This window comes from Boleophthalmus pectinirostris, unplaced genomic scaffold (assembly GCF_026225935.1).
Source record: "Boleophthalmus pectinirostris isolate CB_2022bp ecotype Guang Dong unplaced genomic scaffold, ASM2622593v1 HiC_scaffold_11, whole genome shotgun sequence".
Classification (NCBI taxonomy): Eukaryota; Metazoa; Chordata; class Actinopteri; order Gobiiformes; family Gobiidae; genus Boleophthalmus; species Boleophthalmus pectinirostris.
The window spans coordinates 12,824,995-12,841,489 of NW_026570994.1; the positions used below are offsets into that span (position 1 = coordinate 12,824,995).

At 38.2% G+C, this 16,495-nt stretch overlaps 1 protein-coding gene across 1 annotated transcript in view; it reads left to right on the forward strand.

The window, feature by feature from the left end:
- The window catches only part of slitrk6 (SLIT and NTRK-like family, member 6), a 340,866-nt gene that overhangs the window by 72,757 nt on the left and 251,614 nt on the right, over positions 1–16,495 (forward strand). The window contains exon 4 of the mRNA XM_055166051.1: positions 3,179–3,236. The gene's annotated coding sequence lies outside the window, so the exon portion shown is untranslated. The remainder of the gene's footprint in view (positions 1–3,178; positions 3,237–16,495) is intronic.

Genomic DNA, 16,495 nt, shown 5'->3' on the forward strand with positions numbered 1-16,495 from the left:
TTTGTTTACAGTTTCTGTTAGTTAGACCTATTGAAATGCACTGACTGTGGGGTCTTATTAGCATAATCCTTCAGGGCCATAATAGGAGCTTTCACACGTCTGGACCTGACCTGGCTTCAAGTATTGTTCTCTTGTTTATTTACGTTTGAGGATGAAGTTGTAAATAGGAGATAGATGGTGTCTGAATCCCTCATTTCTGTTTAGAGATAGATTCTCTTTCTTAACACCCCTTTCAAACCAAGTATTTTCTATAAGATCTGTACCTCACTGTCCTCAAAAAAGTAGCCCATGTTTTTTAGGTGGAGATGTATGGCAGACTGAGGTCCACTATTGCTCTCTCGTCTGTGTAGGTACATCCTCCTGTGAAGTGGCGGGTTGTTTCACCAATGTAGTTAGCTCCTCCCTGCAGACAGATATAAGGAAGTATCCACCAGTGTTCTGACCAGAACTGAAGAAGCAGCTTGGATGAGCTGCGAAACATATTTGACGAAATAAACTTTGTCCAGTTGACAAATTGAATTTCTCCTTTGCCATGGATTCTACCTGGGATTTTTTAACACGTAAAAGGTAGTTGTTAACTTGAAAAATACTGTTTCATGACATCACAAGGTGGAGCAGAGCATTTTGAGCTTTGCACATGTAAACAGATAATAATACAGAACAGAAAGCACAAGTCCAGGGATGTTTTTGAGGAGGTAGCAACGTTATTTCATGGCTTAAAGCTCACAAGAGTCAACTTTGCGTAATATAGGACCTTTAAATTGTCTATTAGCATTTTCCATGAAGAGATTTATGTGAGCAAATTGTCTAGCTACTTTTTTGGCACACATTTCTGCAGTGCTTTTTTTGTTTCCTGTTATAAGGAAACTTTAAGTCTACATCAATATAACAGAGTGAGGCAAGATTTGTTACCATGACGGCAAGATCTGTTACCATGACAGTTCTTTTGGAAGCTGCATATAGCACATTCTATTCAAAAAGATAAAGAGTTTCAAAGGGTTGTTGGATCTGATGAACGATGTACCTTTTATTTTCTGTTCTATATAGTGCAAAACAAAATGGATAAATGAGATGATATTTTAATTAAGCCCTCCCAGTGTTTTTAAATATAGTGGGAATTATAATTAACTTTGTTGTTTGATTCATGGTGATTTAATGGGCCCATGAGCTTTAAGTCATGTTATAATGTTGTTAACTCATCAAAAACATCCCTGAAGTTGTATTTTGTTTCATTCACACATCTTTGAGTAATCCTTTATTATTACTTTGTCTAAATCTCCAAAGCTCAAAATGCTCTGTTCCACCTTGTGATGTCATATAGTGGTAGTTTTCAAGTTATCAGCTACTTTTAACCTTTTTTTTTTTCAGTAGAGATTTGCAATTCCAAGTTTTAAATCATCCAAATGATCTAGTGAAGGTGTATGGAGTCAAAAAAACACAGTGGAGCACTTCCTGTATTGCCACATGACATCACTTTTTGGGGTGGTAACCGTCTTGTGCGCGCTCCCATCCATTTTCCAATAAAAACCCGCTGTTGGATTTCAATCTTTAGTGAACAAACGACTTAAACGAAAGGGAGGAGAGGATCTTGCCAAGCCAATTAGGCAAAGCAATAATGGATTCTCAAGTCACCAGAGGAACCGTTTGCCCTCTATTTAAACAGTGGAGATAATTACAGTTCTATCTCCAAAAATGAGTATCAGTGTGGATGAATCAATTCAGGCAGGAGGGTTCTCTGATGGCCTAAAATAGCAGGTCAGATGAAGTGACAAAAGCAGCTGGGAATAAAGTCAAATTAAGAATTTAACAAATTACATACTCAAGTTCAAGCCATGGTGTGATGATCTTTTTTTTTTTTTTTTTTTTTTTTTAAAGGTTGTTTTAAAGATTTTGGGGGATTTGGAAATACTGTAAGTTGTTGTAGCTGAAACTAATGGTAATAAATAATAATAATAATAATAATAATAATAATAATAATAATAATAATAATAATAATAATAATACATTGTTATTATTAATTATCCACTTATTTTATTATATTTGAGCAAATTTAATTATTAATAATGTTCCTCAAGTTATATTACTACTACTACTACTACTATTATTACTACTACTACTACTACTAATGCATTACCTTATTTACTACTACTGCTAACTACTACTAGTACTACTAAATCATTACCTTATTATTCATAACTACTATTATTACTAATACATCCACTATTATCACTATTACCACCACTACTACTACTTCTAGTACTAGTACCACTACTATTACTACCAGTAGTCTCACTACTGCCACTACTACCTCTACTACTACTACCACCACTACCATTCAACCCACCACTACTACTACTACTACTACTACTCCTACTCCTACTCCAAATCAAACTCATTACCTTATTATTTACACACAAAAAAAGTCATTTCACATTCACATTTCAGTTCCTAGAGTGACGGTGCTATCGACGTGTGCTTTGTTAGTTGGAGGTTCAGAGATAGCCGGGCGCCTGGGCAGGGCCTGAGTCTGGGCACTGGATCAGTCAGTGGATTTGCAGGCTGGTGGCTAAGGCTATCCTCTAGGTAGACGGACAGAGAGAGAAGAGAGAGTGAGAGAAAGAGGGATGAGAGATGGAGAGAGAGAGACGGAGAGAGAGAGAGGATTTACCGATCCCCCAGTGGACTTCTCAATGGCCCAGATGGAGAGCCCAAAAAAGGCCTGGGCTCCTGTGGCCTGGAAAATAGATTTTACACAGTCAGGGCTATGTTGGGGCTATTACATAAATATAGGGGATAGGGTTCAAATCCATCAATTTGACATAACATTACTGCTACTGAGAGGTTAAACAGTTTTAGTTGGGTCTTTTAATATTAAAGGTGTGTTATGTAACTTCCGACATGACATCACAAGGTGGAATGGAGCATTTTGAGCTTTAGACATGTAAAGAGAATAATAAAGGATTACTCAAATGTGTGTGAATGAAACAAATCACAACTCCAGGTAAGTTTTTCAGGAGGTAACAACATTATAACATGGCTTAAAGGTAACAAGAGTCATCCCCATCTCCAGTCCACCACAAAACTTTGCATTGTGCACCTTTTACAGGACAAAAAAAGCAAGCTGATTTGTGTGCTTCAGTGTGTTTTATAATGCTCCAATGCTTATCTTGCTTTACAGGTCACGATAAGGAAATACTGACATAGACTTACTTCATCGTTGCATCAAGCGTCCAAAGGTAGGAGCACAGGCGCTTTTCTGTATGATTCTCTCTCGGGCTCTTCTTCTTCTCTCAAAAGAACATAATTTTACCTCTCCCCATCCCTCCGCTCTCCCTTTTCACGAATAAACGAGGCGATCTGTCCCTGGCTGAGTTTCACCATGTTGCGCTCCATGTCTTCTCTGATCTTGTTTGTGGTGCTTGGTGTGAGGTTTGTAATAGTTTGGTCTCCATAAACCTACTTGAACTCAATAGTTTATGATGGGGTTTTGGAAATGGTAGTGTTCATTGTCAAAACTGCACTTGTACGAGCTAGTCAGAGATTCCAGTTTTTTTTTTTGTTTTTTTCTTTTTCAGCTATTTCTTGTGGTTTTCATTATGCAGCAAAACATACCACAATAAAAGAATCCAAATAATAATCATAATAATTCCTGTAGTCATAGATTAAATAATGTACAATACATACAGTAATAATAATAACTAGGAGCACCGCTTTGTAATACTAATAGGCCCTTTGCCAGCTTCTGGTGTTTGGGCCTAAATATGGCCGCAAGCAATGATTGGCCTTCGCCTGCTGCCGGAAGAAGAAAAAAACAGAACAGTAACAATATAGGGCCACCTATGGTGTCACATTTATATGTTATTGGAAAGTACTCACGTCCAGTAACGCACCCATGGGATCCATTGTCAATGACGAGCTCAACCTCTTTCATTACTCACATGCGCAATGTATGTTTTTGGAGTTTACCGGGGTTAACAGTTACAGCTATGGTGATATTACATCAATGGGCAATGCCAGTGTGTACTACTGGATGCCATGAGTGTCATTATTGAGTGGCATTCAGTGTCTGATAAGGGGAGAGCTCTTCGTGCTCTGTTTTCGCGGGCGCACTTGACTTTGTGCACATTGTGCACTTCGTTCATGATGTCAAGTGCGCCGTGTGTTTTGGGGTGAACAGTTACAATTAGGCCTGGGCGATGCCACCGTGCCATGTCAGCAGGCACAAGTCGATGACATGAGTGTCACTATGTTTGGAAAGGGCAGAGCGCTTTGCACCGCTGAACAATCACAATAGGCCATACGCCACCCTTGGCACTCGGGCCTGATGAACACACATACAAGCACACAATGAGTTTATAATACCACATTATTCTGTTGTCCATATTTGCAATTTGACTGTTTGTCAAGATGATTATCAAATTATCAGAACATATAGTTTTATAGTTTTAGTTTATCAATAGTAATACATGTTGATAAACTAACATGCTAATTTATACATGTTGAAAGCTAACTTTATTAATAGCTTATTTGACAACTAACTTCTTGTTTCTCATGCATGTTTTGACACCTGTGTGTGTTTGTAGAATGATAATGCTGTTGTGTTGCTTCATCATAACTGCATCCTTGTATCAAAATATAAAAAAAAATAAGATATTGTTGTCTTGTCAAGCACTGGTTTAAATAAGAGCCACTTTCTTGTACTTTTGCCTTTTACTTTCATGCCGATATGTTGACACTTGACAGGCATTTTTTTATTTTATTTTTTCGTGGATAAAGCTGAGATTTCATGATCTTAAGCAAGTCATCTTTAAAGTCCCCCATAAATCATCAGACTTCAGTCATTTAGCCGCTGATCTAATGGGAGATGGGGGTTCACGCTGAGTGTTAAAATGTCATGATGTTTGAGGCACTGGATAAACAAAACTCTTTGGTGTGTCACTTAAAGGCAAATGCGCTACGTTTGATGGCAACAATGTGCACTTTTCAAATCCGGCTGTATTAATCTCTTAGACGATATTAATTTTGCACTCAGTCAATTACGGTATATTGACCCAGAGACCAAAGGTATACAAGTGATTGGTTTATTGATTGGGAAGGCCCCTCCATTTTGCAATCTCCTCATCTCAGACACCTTCAAGCTCATTTTGTCAATGCAGCAACTAGTCTATCAGTATAGAGTCAATAATTTTAATAACACCTTAAGTTGACTAGGTATACATTTGAAGTAAACCTGGTCGATATATTGAAAAAAAAAAACTACAAAAAAAAAAAACACTTACTCCAATGACAAGACTGCATGACACAAGCTTTTATACTAGTATGATCCTTACAGTTTTAATAGTGTGGCAGGGTATGTACGTGATATGAATTTGAATGGGGCCAGGATAGGACCTTGAGGAACTCCACTGTCTATGTGCATTAATTTACGATCTATTAAATATTGCTACCACATTTTGAAGAATACATTGATTTACAGACAAAATAACGCAATAAAAAGCCAAGGATCATGTAGAGTGGGTTAATGTTAACATTTAAAGACCAAAATGATGAGGTTAACAGCAGCAGTTACAAAGAGAGGGGAGATGTTTTTCATTGTAAAGTTAAGTGGAGTCAAGAGTCGATTGAGCCGGAAGAGTGCCCATGCACACTTGCTATTGTGGAATGACAATGTCCATTTATCTATACAATCTATGCTACCAACACCTCCAAAAAGGTTAAAAGAAACATATATACGGTTTTGACTTTAATATATCTGACCTGTGTCTTTAGATATGTGGTAGACGTGCAAAACCAACACAGCTCTTACTGATAACAAGTGTGATTTAGGTACAAAAACATGACAGCCAAACTGTTTACATTATAATTTTCTGTTTTTTTGTTTCTCAAAGACTATTATCCAATCAGAAAGTAGAATGTGTCTCACGCAAGTTTCTCATTTGGGTTGCCAGTTTCAATGCTAAAACTCTGTTGATTTTAAACCTAAAAGGACTCTCTCTGATCTGAATCTGAGCTTTCACACGAGATACAGTCATATGGGGTTGCAGTAGCTCAGTTGGTAGAGCATTTGTCCACTGATCCAAAGGTTGGCAGTTCAATTCTAGTGGTGTATACTGGTGTATGAATGTGTCTGAATGGGTGAGTGGTTCCTTGTTGTAAAGAGCTTTGAGTGCCTGAGCTGGAAAAGCGCTGTATAAAAATGTGACCATTTACCATCTTTCGACAATGGAAAAAAATCAGTGATGTATACACTAAAAGGTCAAGGGACTGGCAACAAAGATTCAGTGGTCATTGTAGTACTTTTTTTTTTCTTTTTTTTTTCCACAATAAGAGCACAGGATACATCCAGCTGCAATTCAAAATTTAACAGGCAAAGCAGCCCGAGAAATCTATGAACCCAACCTACATTTCAATTATCTATTATGCATCTCAACCCCCCCCCCCAAAAAAAAAAACAAAAAAAAAAAAACATCGACTTCACCTGCGAGAAGGACACTATGACCATTTCTTATTTATAGTGGCCCAAACGCTCAATAATCCCAGGGTCAGGCAGTTGAGAAATGGCTTTGTTGGTTTAGAGGAGAGTGCACGATGAGTTGTGCTTCGCCCTGACCCCACAGCCCTCCACACCTGAGGCAGCACTGTGCTCTTGTGTGGCTAAAGGCCAATGAGAGGAACTTAAACAGTGAACGTGGTAGTGTGACCAAGCTAACCTCAACCTCTCTCATTGATTTGTGGAGGAGGATTTAAACTCCGCCAGAGGGAGGAAGCTCGGATAATTTGGCAATGTTTAATAGAGGCCGGTTTGAGCATGTATCTTAGTGAGATTTTAGGAGCACTCTGAATGGATTAGGTTCAAATCATTATGTGTAGTGAATTATAAAACTGAATAGCTGCAGTCTGACTATGTGTACTTTTATAAATCTGGTATTTCATTAAAGGGGCATTTAACTTTTTTGTGTTTTTACTTTCTTGACTGGAATGTCCCAAAATTGCAAACGTTTAATGATCAAAAATACCTTAAAAATACATGCATTCCTACTGTGGAAGGGTTACCTCTCCACAGATCTGACCTGTAATCAGTAAAGGGGACATTGTGTAACTTTTTTTTTTCGTGAAGATGTTTTTACTTTGCCCGGAATGTTTCACAGTATGACTTTAAACATATCTGCCTTGCATTTATTCAGTTACATATGTATGTATGCGAATATGCAAGTGGGTGGGAAATGACTTGCAAAAAAAACATATATTTTTAGAATACGTTTACACTGAAATGAATCATATGAATGAATGTATCACCGTATCAGCATATCGAAAACAATTTGTGTCCAGGCACGTCGTTTCTGTGACCGCAGTCCTTCCCTATCCACACAGCTTTGAGCATATTTGTTTACGTTATACAGAAATGACACTTAAAACCGCATGGCTAATTTGCATGAACTAAGTGCTCAAAAAACAGCTCGCTATTGTGCTCTGATGCGGTTCAGCTTCTGTCGGACTAAAGGACACGACTCAGTGGATTATATGTGTTTTTTCTGTGACAGAGGGGTGTTCTGCTGATGGTGAGTCTGTTCTGTGCTTCTGTCGTGTTGGAGATGGTTCATATTAAATTTTTCAGAGATTATATGTCTGCAAGTCATACGCATAGACATATATTCTAGCCTCTTGGCATTTTGGCGGTGAATTACTTTGCGGCGCATAGACCTGCATCAGTGTATCAGTGTTTTCAGGTGTCCACATGGTGCCAGATCAGCTCTGTACTCAAATGAATTTGTAGGAGCTGCCGACACCAGATAGTTCCGTCTCTGGAGCTGTTTTCCATCGGATTAGTCTAGACGAACTCTGCATCCTCAACGAAAACGACTCGAATATGTACTAGTGTGGATGGGGCCTTACTGTGAGCAAGGTCACCTCTCCACAGATCTGACCTGTAACTTGACCCAGTGATGTTGCCTGCTTGTCTCCATGGAAATAAGCAAGTTAAATACAATACTGTGGAATATCTCAGGGAAATCAATTACATATAACGACAACAAAAATACATTACTGAAACTAAAAATTACAAAAGAAATACCAAGGTTCTGAAGCTGGTGTGTGATGTTAACTGCAGGCACTGCTCTGTCTGACACTCTGACTACTGGGCTTTAATCTGAGTTTTATTTTAATACAATCTGACCAGAAAGATCTGATTTAGTTGGAATGTGATCAGATGATTTGTTTTGCTGTTAAACAAGTTTCTCACACAGAAAATTACACTAACAATAGCTCTCATTAGCTAACAGTTTTTCAGTTAGTCACTCTCACCTTTTTTGTTGAAAACCAAACACCTAAACAGGACCATGAATGCTCGTATTGATCACAGTCTCCTGAAAATGTGGTTTCAATCCTTGAGTTTTGCTTTTGTAAATTAAGTCTCCATCGTAACTGCTGAACATTCCACCATAGAGATACATGTAGATCACCCCCAGCATGATGTCACTGCAAAATATCAGTAAGAAAAGTTCATAATTTTGTCTTATTAGAATGAATAATGACTTTGAGTTGAACTTTACTGTAGATAAATGAATATTAAAATAATTTTGTGGAAGCAAAAATTATGTTTGAAATCTGCATAGTTCTTCTGCATTAGGTTTCTGAGAGCATTCGTCGGCTTTCCTTGAAAAATTGTTTTAATTACAACTGTTTATAATGTCTTCCCCTAATGGCTTACAAATTGAAACTTTCCTCTGGGGCTCGATTCGAAAATCCAAGACATATTTCCTTCATTATTAATTTGGCATCCTTCTAAATCTGTTTTGCATGATTGATCAGCTACTATGCATTTTATATTGGCTTGCCTGTTCTGCCATTGGAATAAACAAGTTCTTTTTTTATTATTTCCTTGGGCGCCATGTTGGAGGCTAACCATATGTAGCTTTTGAGTCCCAGCTGACCATGGCACAATCAGTGGTTAGCAGCTGTTTGCGCTGGATGCGAGGTGGTACTGTGCGGAGCTGTCATGGCGCTCCAAGACCAACTACTGGGTCCGGCCGGAAGCGATGGAAGAAAAAGGAAAAAAAAAAAAACATTAAAAACAACCACCCCCGGACTGAGGATTGGATTCAGAACAATAGAAAAGCACATCTGAAGAAGGAAGTACAGATATTGTGTTCGTGTAGTGAATGGTTAAAGGCACACCGTGTAACTTGTGTTTGGACCTACCTGTCTCCATGGAGATGGTGTTGCTTTGCCAGGAATGTTCCAAAGTATGACATTAAGTATTTCCCTCGCAGTTACAAGTGCCATGCCATGTTGGAATGTTGTTACCTTCTCAAAAACAGACCTGGAGTTGTGTTTTGTTTCATTCACACATGTTTGATTAACCCTGCATTATTAGTCTGTCCACATCTCCAAAGCTCAAATGCTCTGGCCCACCTTGTGATGTCATGAAGCGGTAGTTTTTAAGAAAACAGCTATACCCTTTTCCTTTTTGTTCAGTAAAAAACTGAACTGAATTTCAGAGACTGAAATTATCCTAAAGATTCTTGTGTTGTGCTATCACCTGCTTGTTCCTATGGAGATATACATTTAATGCCCAACTGTGGAACATTATAGGCAAAGAAGTTAGATCTAGTTGGAGATAAGCAGGTGGCATAATCTCACCCAGAAATGCTACAGTGTGAGCCTTTTTGTCATGGTGCAACCTTAGAGTGAGAGAAGAACAAAATAAGAGCAGCTAACATTTCAAATTGAATCTTGTTCCTCAGGGTTAAACATTGAACACAGGCCTTAAAAGTTTTGAGTTGTCAGTTTTCAAGGTTTTTGAAGTAGGTACCAACTTTGATATGTGTGAATGACATTGGTGCACAGTACTTTGTACATTTCAGTGACAAACAACTTTTTTTTTTTTTTAATGACTTTCTATCCCAAAATATGTCCCCTTAAAATGCAAACAACACTGATTTAGTACATTACAGTACAATTACAAAACTATTAAATCTGCTCTAGTCATGGATATTAGACTTGAGTTTTTATTGTAACAGCGGTGTCACCTCTCCACAGATCTGACATGCAACTTGGCAAATAATACTAATACTAATAATACCAACAATTCTGCAAGAAATACTTGTCTTCATGAATGAATTTTGAACAGAATTCTCTAACTTGTGTCATAAAAATATATTTATTATTATTATTATTATTATTGTATTTATTTATTTACTTTTGTTCTGAAAAAGGACATCACAAGTATGAAAGCATTACATTTGCACTAGTTTTGCACTTTGACGTAAAAAGTAATGAGAGCAAAAAATATGATTCCAAATTAGCCATAGTATAAATGCAGTAATTGTTGCTGCAGTAATTAAAGCCGGTGCCAAGGTTGACCTACAAACTGTACACTGTCCGTAGTTTCATTGGTCCACACAAACAACATCATAATCCAATAACTCAAAGCAGAAACTTCCAGTGTTAATAGCTGCTATCTCAAAGCTCATTCACCATCCCAGCAGGTCACCACGGTAATTTACCAAAATGTAATTGAAATATTCATGTACTAGTATGTGTGATGGTTAATTGAAATAGCTGCACTGAAATGCATTTGTCAGCGGTGGGGACTCCAGACAGCTTCTATCTGTAATGCTTTCAAACGCCACAGTTTCAAATAAAGAGGGGTTAAGGAGAGTTAAAACAATGGACCAGGGTGTTTCTTTCTCCTGGAGGTAATTACGTATTGATCCGGGTGGCTAAAGATCTAAACAGTGACAGTGCGTCGCGTTTTATCTTAAAAGCAAACTCAAATCTTGGTCAGACCGAAGAGAAATTATATCCTGCTAATTACTTTTTCACCCAGCCCGCCATGCTTTAGGTCTCCTCTTGTTACGGACTTGATAATTAAACTTCGGAGCTCTTTCTATGCTGTTTGCAGAGTGCTTTGTTTAAGAGACTTTTTTTTCTTTTTTCGTTTTTAGTTTTAGCTATACAGTACCTTCACTTTTCACACCAGCAGTCCGTCCTCTGATCCAGAACTGCCTTCTCCAGTCTTGCACCGCTGAATTAGAAATGTGCCGCTTGCTTAAAAGCACCGTACCTGATTTTAATACAGATATCTTAAAGCATCGCATACATATCTCGGGTGGTGTGCAGTGATCCAAAGTTATTCCTCACTTAAAATACTTTGCAAGCATCCTAATGATTCGCAGAGATGAGTTTATAAGAGCTTTTCACAACTTTCAGACTTTTGCCACCACTGTAATACTAACAACAATTGGCAATGTAATGGCATACTTTCTTATTTTGACCTCAAAAGCTGTCTATGCAATATATCTGTACTGGGACAAGATACAATGGGGGGGGAAAAGGAACAAAAATTCACAATACAGTAAAAATATAGTGACAATTATTGGAATATTGTGAAATCATATCGTCTCAATAATACCGTGGGTCATCACAATATATCGAATTACAAGACTCTTTGCTTAAATGAATGGTTATGGTGCAGCAATAGCTTAAAAAAAAAAATACATAGGAACTACATAGACCATGATCCTTTGCATGCTCTGTTTCAGTGCAGACTACATGAAGAAATAACAGTTCAAAGCTGCTTTAGCTTTTGGATTAAGTCTTGTCAAGGGATTTTAACAGAAAAAAGTAGCATATCCGAAGTATTCTTAGCCTCCACAAAATATTGCAATGAACACCGTACCTTGAGATGTATATCGAGAAAATATCGTACCGAGATATTTGGATATCTTTACATCTCTAAAAGAAATACAAACGAAATGATGATGAGTAAAGAAAATACTAACCATAATTTCCAGAGTTCGTACTGTGTGAACATTACGACTGATGATATTGTCATGAAATAAAGTTAAATAAGATGTGTAGATCATAGACTGTATAATGAAGTGGACAGTTCCAGTCAAATGAAGCTCATGAGGCTGGCAGTTATCAGAGTGAATTTGTAGCCAGGTAAAAATTAAGAAAAGGAATTTATTTACGTACAAAATAGCCAAATTAAAACATCAGGATCATGTAGAGTGGGTTAATCTGAACAGTTTAAAACCAAAATGACATGACTCACTGCAGCAGTTACAGAGAAAAGGGTGACCATTTTCTAATGTAAAGTCAAATGGACCCAGAGTCGATGGACCCGGAAGCGCCCCCGTGCTCACTTCCTATTGAAAATGGTGGCTACCAGGTTAGCTATTTCCATTTATATATAAAGTCTATGGTGCAGATGCAAGAATTACATGGTTACAGTCTCATCGCATGCATGTACTGTGGGGTTAATGAAAGCGCTACCTTTGCATTGGTCTTCTAAGGGAAATAAAAGTGACTCATTTGATATCTGAGATGGAGTGTGCCGCGAGTTCATAAGAGCCATTGAAATTAAAGGTAGGCATAATATAGAAAGAACTTGTGCGCAGTAAGGTCGATGCAAGTCTACTTACTTACTTTTTATCTGTGTTATACGTGTGGAGCCGCGTTCTCATGAGGCCGGGGAACTGTCTGAGTCATGCTTTCAGCTGAATAGTTTCTAGTCACATTTAAGTCTATCTCAGTAATGGTGTAAAGTGCTTCTCAGAATAGGATACCAGCACAGAGAGTATTGAGTTCACGTCTAAATAAAGTTGTTTCATTTATTTTGTTTTCTTTACACTATACATTGTGTTCTCAGGAGTTAAAGGTGCACTGCGTAATGTTTCTAGTGGAGGGTCCGCCACCTGCTTGTCTCCGTGGAAATGCTACTGCTTTGTTTAGAATGTTCCAGAGATTAACACTACAACATAAGATGAAATAAGAAAAAACTCAGTGTAAGAAAAGCAATAGAATAAAAAAAAAAAAGTAAAGTAAAATAAATGCTTGTAATGTGTGATGAAACTTGTGATGTCTTTACTTTTTGTTCAGTAAAAAAAATGGTAATTTCAGGACTGACTTTAGGACAAATGATTCTAGTGTTGTGGTATCACCTGCTTCTTCCCATGGAGGTATATATTTAATGCCAAACTGTGGAACATTTTTAGTCAGGCTGGCCTAGTACCTCCGCTCAATTTCATTTCTCTACAGCGTATTTGGGAAAAACTACTACTCAAATAAGGCAAATTACAATTATAACCAACTAGAAGTGTCTAATTTATTCAAGTTAACTCTTAAGAAGTTAGTCAGGCTGGTGCCACCTAGTTCATCTGCTCAATTTCATTTCTTGCCAGCGACTAGGTCAGGAACCGGAATAGTCTAGACGGTTTGCAAGAACCCCGGAAGTTGTAGACCATACACCGGCCAATCAGTGAAGAGCTGTGAAGCCGTGACGTCAAACTCAAGCGCCTGCCTGGGTCGCTTTTGTTGTACAGCACAACAGTAAACAAAGCGGTCGAGATGGATGTAGTCGAAGCCATACATTCTGTGCTGGCAATGATTCCCAAGATCAAGGATTTAAACCCGGAATGAAGAGAACATTTGGTGAATTTTATCAAGTGGAAAGACATTATTGCCCTTCTTCCTATGGGATTTGGGAATTGCTTAATATACCAGTTAGCTCTGTTAATGGCACATTACATACGTCATGACCAAATAGCAGTGATTGGTTAAATAAAAAAAAGTATCTGCCTACCGTCTAGCGAACCAATCCTAATGCAGCGAGGTCAGACAGTTTCCACAAAGTGAAACCAGCTGATGAATCAGGCTAGAACATTTTAGTCAAAGACTCTGAATGTAATGTCTTTGAATCGCTGAATGAAACTAAAAGCATGTTTCTGATGAAGTAATAGCCTTTTAAAATGCTCAAAAGAGTCAATTTAGCAAAATATATAAGTCCTTTAAATCTTACAAAACACTGTGCAGATAGACTGAGGAATATAAAGGTCCAACACCATTAGAAAATTATTAACATGATGGCTCTGAACCCAGTTAGTGAATACATTGGAGTCTGTACTCTTTTACTCCACACATTCAGCTTCCTCTTACAATTCCTTATTTGAATTCAAAATGAGTTGGAGCAGAACTTTAATAAACCAATCTATGATCATTTTCGTGCTCAATAGCTTCCCTCCACTTTGGGCTCAGAATGAACAATTTCTTCTAGCAGTCAGGTGAAATAAACTGTGCATAAATCTCCAAAATTAACAGAGCCTACCCAACAGCAGCTCAGACCCACCGAAACAGACATCATTTTACATTTTAATCTTAAAACACATTTGCGGGCTCCCTCTCTCTGGGGAGTGCAAGATGGATTATCAGTAAAGGAAATTGGTTGCCAGCGTATTTCAAGATAACACTCATCTCATCTGTGATTGATAAAGAATAAAGCGAAATGTATTTCTTTAATCAAAAAATAAAGAAAGTGCAAGGTCGGCTCTTTTGATAAGGAGGATCATTATGCAATTTTGGGGATTATGTTATATGGCCACTGAGGAGTCACTTGAGTTTGGACACTTGACGCTGAATGGGGCAGTAAGTGCGCATTTTGTACTCAAACACACTCACAAATAATACGAAACTGGAGAAGGAGGAGCACTTGATCGCGGTCTCTGCTTGTCTCCATGGAGATGTTATCGCTTCGTCTAGAGTGTTCCACAGTACAGCATTAAAATGGTCTCCATGGATAAGATAAACTGGTGTGATCTGTGGCACTGTGGTTACATTTTTAAATTAACTTTTTGGAGTTTTCTGCCATGTCATAACATTGTCCCCTCATCAAAAACATGCCTGAAGAGGTTTTAGATGTCATCCATGCATGTTTGAGTAATTTAGCGATCTCTCCAGGAGCTTATTCTAACCCCGATTACCGTAATTGTCCATTGCTCAGCCCACAAACCTACATCACCCACTCTCTCAAAAAACAATACACTACAACTTCACAAACCTGACAATATGGCAGGAGTTTTATTAGTGGGATGCACGCTGATTAGAAATCTGAAGGGGGGGTGGTGTAGCATGGGGAGCAATGGGAGGAATGTTTGAAAGCATTTTTTTTTTTTTTTTCAGAACAATAAAATATACACAACTGCACCCCATAGAAGTGCAAGACACATTGTTTAATACTGACTCCTCCAACTGAATAAATGCAAGATAGATCATGTTAATGCCATACTGTGGAACATTCTAGGCAAAGCAATGACTCTATGGAGAAAAATAAACATATTAGACTCTCCACCAGGAAAGTTGCGTATTGCAGTGGTCCCCAAACTTTTTTTGTGCCAATGACCGGTTTTATATCAGACAATATTTTGCAGACCGGAGGGAGATGAGGGAGTGCGTTGCGTGGTCTGGCGGCACCTGTTTTAGACCCTGTTTCAGACCCTGGTTTAGACCTGGTTTTAGATCTGGTTTTCAGCCTGTTTTGGACCTGTTTTTGGAGCTGGTTTTAGACCTGTTTTAGACCTGGTTTAGTCCTGGTTTAGTTCTGCTTTAGTTCTAGTTTAGTGGCACAGCCAGTGCTGTACGAAAGGAAGGATGGTCGGCACAACGTACGGCAGGGGGGACAGTCTGCACACCGTAGGGGAGGTGGAGTATGGTCAGATGATCCATGTGGTGTATGGGAGGGGTGGTCGCACTTTCATGGCCCGGTACCAAACGACCCACAGTCCTGTACCGGTCCCCAGGTTGGGAACCCCAGGTATACTGTACCTTTAAGAAGAGGTTTAGTTGTTATGTAGACTTGTTTTAGTATTTATTTGAAAGGTAGTCAAACTTTGTGACTTTTATATCTTAAAAAAGTTTAAAAGTCTGAAATCTATATCCGTTTCAATAAAATTCCTAAAAGGCTAGCCTGTTAAATGACCGTATAGGAACATCATTTTTGTCCCATCCGCCTCTATATTTGACATATACATGGCTGACCCCATAGACCCCCATAATGGTTAGATAGTATATAAATGTCATGTGGAGCGGGGAGGTGTCGGGACTTCACCGGGGTACTACTTCGGAGTACTTGGAGATGACGCGGGAGCCGGCTGAAGGCTGGACCACTGAGAGTAAATTATGGAGCGATTTCGCCATTGCAGTGTTGGTGTCTCAGAAGAGGTGACATTTGAACTACTGATAAAACACCGCCAATTAATGGGAAAGTGAAAAACAACTTGCAGTCAAAACAATTAGGCTGATGGTTAACAGAATAATAGTTTTAATAATTTAGTGGCAGAGTGGTTTTGTTGGCTTCTCATTAATATACGATTAGCTAAAGGTCTGCATTTGTGGATTCATTGTTAAGTGCATATTACTTGTTTCTTTTGTTCGTTATTCTTTTCTATTATTTAGCTTGATGAATATATATCTTTATTTATTTATAGATATTTTATGATGAAAATAGAACTAATATAATCTCTCTATCTGTGTCATCAATACAGAACATTATATCCACAATGCAGGGAAATTTATGTACAAGGAACACAGTTTTCTAACAGTTTAAACTTCAAGAAAATAAATGTGAGGTCATATTTTCATTGTGCACATTAGACAAGTTCGATCCCTCGTTTACAGTATGGAATCGACTCTGCATGTTCAACCACAAAGTAAAATC